Source organism: Aulostomus chinensis, chromosome 18, assembly GCF_037954235.1.
Source record: "Aulostomus chinensis isolate RoL2024-O1b breed Wild chromosome 18, RoL_Achi_v1.0, whole genome shotgun sequence".
Classification (NCBI taxonomy): domain Eukaryota; kingdom Metazoa; phylum Chordata; class Actinopteri; order Syngnathiformes; family Aulostomidae; genus Aulostomus; species Aulostomus chinensis.
Window position 1 is genome coordinate 25,336,376 of NC_141337.1, and position 6,000 is coordinate 25,342,375.

Genomic DNA, 6,000 nt, shown 5'->3' on the forward strand with positions numbered 1-6,000 from the left:
TTGTGTTGTACGTTGGCTACCTGAATTCCTTTGATTATGCTGTTTTGTCGTATTGCAGCTGCGAGAGGTTCAATGAAGATGGCAAAGAGGGAGGGTGAGAGAGGGCATTCCTGTTTGGTGCCCTGGTGCAGTGTGAAACTCTGTGAGGATATTCTGTTCGTGGTAATTGTAGCCCTAGGTGATGTGTACATTGTTGTAATCCAGTAGAAGAACAACTCTCCAAAACCAAGCCTGTGTAACCCTAAACCCTGTGAAATGATAATGACTTTCTGTTGTGTTTGTTGTGTGTCGGAATTTTCAATAAGTCATCATTAATCAATCAGAAGGACCCACAGAGTATATGTATTGCGCTGTTCAAAATCCGGAGAGGACACCTTCCAGTTGGTTTAAAAGAATTTATTCAGATTAACAGGAAAGAATACAGAGCTCTGGAGATCGTCTTCCCCTATGCTGGAGTCAGCATACGCAGATGCGTCGTCCCTGGCGTTGGGGCAAGAAGTCCAACGATCAAACTATCTTCTCCAGTTTTTAATGTGTTACAGGGAGGTGCTTATGTGATCGCTTCTGCGTGCAAGTGTGTATTTTTGATCTTCATGTCTGTTGCAGGATCTTTTGTCTGACCCCATGCCAGTCCCTTCTGGTCCATCATGTCCTTGTTGTTGCAGCTGTGAAGATTAAAACCTCTTTCCGATTTACGGCCATGTTCTTATCTTTCACGGCCTCATCCTACCATAGAAATTCTTGTGGACTCTGTTCTGACTTAATTGGCTTGAGGGAGTGATGCTAGCATGAGCTACACTCCCGCTATTCCCTGTTGTGACCTTTTCACCTGTCCACTCTTAAACAGTCTGGTCTGTGCTTCACTGCTGATAGTAAGTGTTTTTCTGTTGTCTTATATCTTGGAATGTCTATCTGTGTTGTCTCCAGTATTTATAAGTTCCTTCCTGGAGTCGCAACGGCACCAACTAGTCCTGGTGCTTTGGAGATTTGTGGGACCCCTCTGTAAAACACCTTTTACTACTTCCAGATGTTCAAGAGGTCAAATAAGGTGACTTGCAGCTAAGTCATTGATTCTACCTGGGATGCATGAGCAGGAGATCCCGGTACCGCTACTAACACTAAAGAAGTACATTGATGAACTAAATACAGTGTTGGAACATTTTCTACCTCTTTGGGAACTGTCACAGAAACATCTTTATTACAACTGCCTTGTGTGTCCTACACTCTATTTTAAGTGAATGTATGTATAAATTTAACTACAGTTTAAGCAAATATATATATAAATTTGTCTACATGTGATATATTTAATAAGTTGCTGAGGCAATTAAGCAACTCCGTGGTGGCAGAGCTCAGGGGGTGGATGTGATCCGCCCTGGGTATCTCAAGGCTCTGGATTTTGTGGGACTGTCTTGGTTGACACGTCTCTGCAACATTGCGTGGACAACGGGGGGGGGAGGGGGGGGGGGCTTTGGAGTGGCAGACCAGGGTGGTGGTTCCCATTTTTAAGAAAGGGGACCAGAGGGTGTGTCCCAACTATGGGGGATCACACTCCTCAGCCTCCCCTGAAAGGTCTACGCCAGGATACTGGAGAGGAAGGTCAGGGTGATAGTAAAACCTCAGATCGAGGAGGAGCAGTGCGGTTTTCATCCACTGCCGTGGAACGGTAGATCAGCTCTTCACCCTCGCTAGAGTGCTGGAGGGGGCATGGGAGTTTGCCCACCAGTAAAAAGTGCACACAGGGGCACCCTGGGAACACGTGGGGGGTACTCCGGGAGTATGGGGTGGACGGCCCCTGACAAAGGGCTTGACATTCTTTCTACTGGAAGAGTGACAGTCTGGTCCGCGTTGCCTGCAGTAAATCAGACTTGTTCCCGGTGAGGGTTGGACTCCGCCAAGGCTGCTCTTTGTCACCAGTTCTGTTCATAACTTTTATGGATAGAATTTCTAGATGGAGTTGGGGGTCGAGTTTGGTGGCGATAGGATGTCATTTCTGCTTTTTGCAGATGATGTGGTCCTCTTAGCTCCATCATGCCATGACCTCCAGCTCTTGCTGGGACAGTCTGCAGCCAAATCTGAAGCGGCTGGGATGAGTATCAGCACCTCCAGCAGACTGGGCTCCGCTTGGGACTGCTGCCCGAACCCCAGACGGCTCTGGCCATGGATGGCTGTAACCACTGTGAAGAAATCAATTTTTTTGTCTTATCCGTGCCCCTGGCTTAAGAGGCACAACCCCAGCATCAACTGTTGGGCTGGAAGAATCTCAGTGTGGACTGCCCAATCTCATGCCACCTGTCTGCAGTCCCAGCTTGTCCAGCAGGTAATAATTCTCCTCCCCAGAATTATTACATTCCTGACCTATCCCATGTCCTCAAGTGTTACCATGACTTTAAGGAGGTATTCTGTAAGTCTGAAGACCTTTCTCTACCCCTGCATCGCCCCTACGATTGCTCTGGTGACCTCCTCCCTGCTGCCCCCTTAACTTCTAGTCGCCTGTACAGCCTCTTCGGGCCAGAGAGGGAGGCTATGGAGGAATATATTACAGACTGGCTCGAGGCAGGCTTTATAAGACCCTCATCTCCACTGGGAGCTGGGTTTTTCTTTGTCACTAACAAGGATGGTGCATTCCATCCCTGCATTGATTTTCGGGGCCTGAATAACATCACCATCAAGAACAAGTATCCACTTCCTTTATTAGACTCTGCTTTCACCCCTCTCCAAGGAGCCACTATCTTCACCAAACATGACCTCAGGAATGCTTATCACTTAGTCCAAATCAAAGACGGAGACGAGTGGAAGACTGCCTTCAAGATCTCACTGGGTCATTTTGAATATCTGGTTATGCCCTTTGGACTCACAAACATTCTGTCTGTATTCCAGGCACTTATAAATGACATTTTGAGGGATTTCCTGAACCGTTTTGACCCTTTGACTCACGTCACCTCACCTAATGTTTCCTTTTGTTGGTCCTTAGAACCAAATGCTGCATTCCTGAAACTAAAGGAGCTATTCACCACAGCCCTGCAATCTCTATGTAGAATGTATGAAAAGTAATCTACCACTAACAAGTAGTGGTTGCTTCTCCATTCAAACAAATCAGTTCCCATAATAGTCCATGGCCTGTCTGGAAACTCAGTCAGCAGTAGAGTCTCTTTGAAGTTAACTCACTCCCTTGCACAAGCGTCACATCCCTCCACCATCTTCTGTAGCTGCATGCTCAATCCAGGCCACCAGACTGACTGTTTGGCTAATTCTCGGCACTTTGTAATGCCCTGGTGTCCTACAAGCAGTTTCTGTAGTATATCTGTTTACAGTGATTTTGGTATGACCAGTCTGCTACCTTTCAGTAACAGTCCATCTTGCACTGTAAGCTCGCCTGCATACTTTTGGTAAGGTAGGAATGCTCTGTCCAATGAGAATCTGTCTGGCCAACCCTTCAGTGCAGTACTTTCTCATTTCTTTGAGCATGTCATCACTTTCTTGGTGTCCTTTAATCTCCTCCAACTTCTTGTCTGTTGCTGGCAGGGTAGACATCCCCATGTTCACATACAGGTCCAGCTCTGTCTCCTGCTGTGTGTTACTGACACTCCCCATGGGTGCTCTTGACAGGACATCAGCAGTAGCTATGTTTTTAGCTGCAACGTGGGAAATGGAATATGAAAATCTCATCAGCCTCATTCAGTCTCTGAATTTAATCATAAACATTCTTTGCCCCCAGCAGTGGTACTAGAGGTTTGTGGTCAGTCTCAACATAGAATGTGATTTCCACCAGAAAATCAGAGAATCGCTCACATCCCCACGTAATAGCCAAGGCCTCTTTCTCAATTTGTGCATACTGCTGATCTGTGTCGGTGAGTGCTCTGGAAGCATATTCAACTGGTTTGAGTTGGTCATTTTGTCTCTGCAGTAGCACTGCTCCTAGTCCAAACAACAAGGCATCAGCTGAAACCACTGTGTCTGCTTTGGAGTTAAAGAGTGCTAGGCCTGGAAGTGAGCTTGGTGCCCTTTTGATGTCATCAGAAGCTCTCTGTTGCATAGGTCCCCAGGTCCACATATTCTTTGTTCTCAACAGATCATGGATTAGCTGTGTTTTATCAGCCAAATGCGTGAGGTATTTCCCAAGGTGATTCACCATCCCTAGGAATGTTCTGACCCCACTCACATCTGTTGGTTCTCTCATGTCAGTAACTGCTTTCACTTTTCCAGGACCTGCTTTGACTCCTGTAGCATCAATTATCTGACCAAGGAATTTCACACTGTTTGTAGAGGATACACATTTTTCTGGTTTCAGTGCGACACCTGCTACTTCCAGTCTCTTGAGTACTACGTGTAGGCGTCATGGAGGGCCTGTGTTTGTGCATACACAAGTATGTCATCCATCTGGCATATGATCCCTATAAGCCTTCCATGATCTGAGACATTCGCTTTTGAAAGTGCTCAGGTGTGGATGAGATCCCAAAACACAGCTGGTTAAAGCAGAATCGGCCAAATGGTGTAATGAATGTCGTGAGTAGTGCAGACTCCTTAGCTAAGGGAATTTGCCAAAACCCAGACTTTGGAAAACACTTTTGCACCCTCTAACTGTCCCAGTGCGTGTTACCAGCGCACCAATCTATAGGTTGTTCCGCCCTGGAGATTACCCCCATCTCTTCCATTCGTGCAAGCTTCTGCTTCACTTTGGGCATAAGAGGTAATGGAACTCTTCTTGGAGTAGTCAGAGCAAACGGTTTTGCATCAGGCTTGAGCTCTATCTTTTATTCCCCTTCTAGTTTGCCTAACCCTGTGAAAAGTTTAGGGAATTGTTCTTTAACTGCTTTGATGGAGTCCAGTGATATGGTGTCTACCCTGGCCACTAGTCCCAGTGCCACACTTGCTGCCCACCCCAGTAAGCCAGACTTCAGTGTTGTGACCACATAGACATCTTGTACAGTGCCCTTCCTATTTGTTTCCAGCTTAGCTGTGAACTTTCCTTTGACATGGTTCTTTCCAGCTCCATAAAGTGCTTTGTCTGATTTGATCAGCTCTGGAAACTGTTCATGTCCCTGGTACACAGATTCTGGTATAGCACATATATCAATTCTGAATTCTGATTCATGGTGATTCACTTTGATCTTTCCTCTCCATGCGTCCTCCGTTTCCTGTGCACTGACTGAACCCAAGAAAGCTATTTCAGTTTCCTCTCCTCCGGTGGCGTGGACCTCCCTGACGGCCCCAGACTGGCACACCTTTGCATGATGTGTTTTTTTATTGCAATTTTTACAGGCAGCATCTTTGGTTGGGCTCTGCTGTTTACTGTGCCTCAGTGTTCTCCCACACCACTTACACCACTGTGTCCCTCTGTACCTGTGACTGAGGTTGCACACCTTTCTTTTAGAAATGCATTTTAGCCTGCTACTGTGGTTTATTATTTCTCTCCCTGTTGAATGGGTCTGTAGCATGCAAACACTGTCCATGTTGGCTCCTGTGGCCTCTGCCCTGAAGTTGGTCTTAAGCATATCTTGCGGCTTTTTAATGAGTTCACTTTGGCGGACGCGAGTGACAGCTTTCTCCAGAGTTAGGTCAGGGTCCATTTAAAGTTGCTCAGACAATCTGTTGTCCCTCAAACCTACTACAATTCTGTCACGTATCATTTCGTCATGCAGCTGTCCTTAACCACAGTGTTCTGATAAAAAATACAGTGCTGTGATAAAGCTCTCCACAGATTCTCCTTCCTCTTGCTATCTCTGGTTGAATTTAGCTCTTTCAAAAATCACATTTATGCGGACCACAAAATGTGAATCCAGTTTTGCTTTGACTGTATCATATTCTCCCAACTCCAATGCTGTCATGGGAAGTGAAGTTATCACATCCTCTGTGTCGTCACCCATTGTATAAATGATGATTTCCCCCTGACTGTTGGTCCAGGCCAGATGTAATCTGGAATCTCTCGAATCGTCTTGTCCACTTGGGCCATTGCTGTGGCTTTGTGAAATCAAAGCGTGGTGGTGGCTTTAACCGTTCCAT

The 6,000-nt window shown here is 46.3% G+C and overlaps 1 pseudogene; it reads right to left on the minus strand.

The window, feature by feature from the left end:
- Positions 1 to 1,533: 1,533 nt before the first annotated feature.
- Positions 1,534 to 6,000, minus strand: LOC147245888 (uncharacterized; annotated as a pseudogene).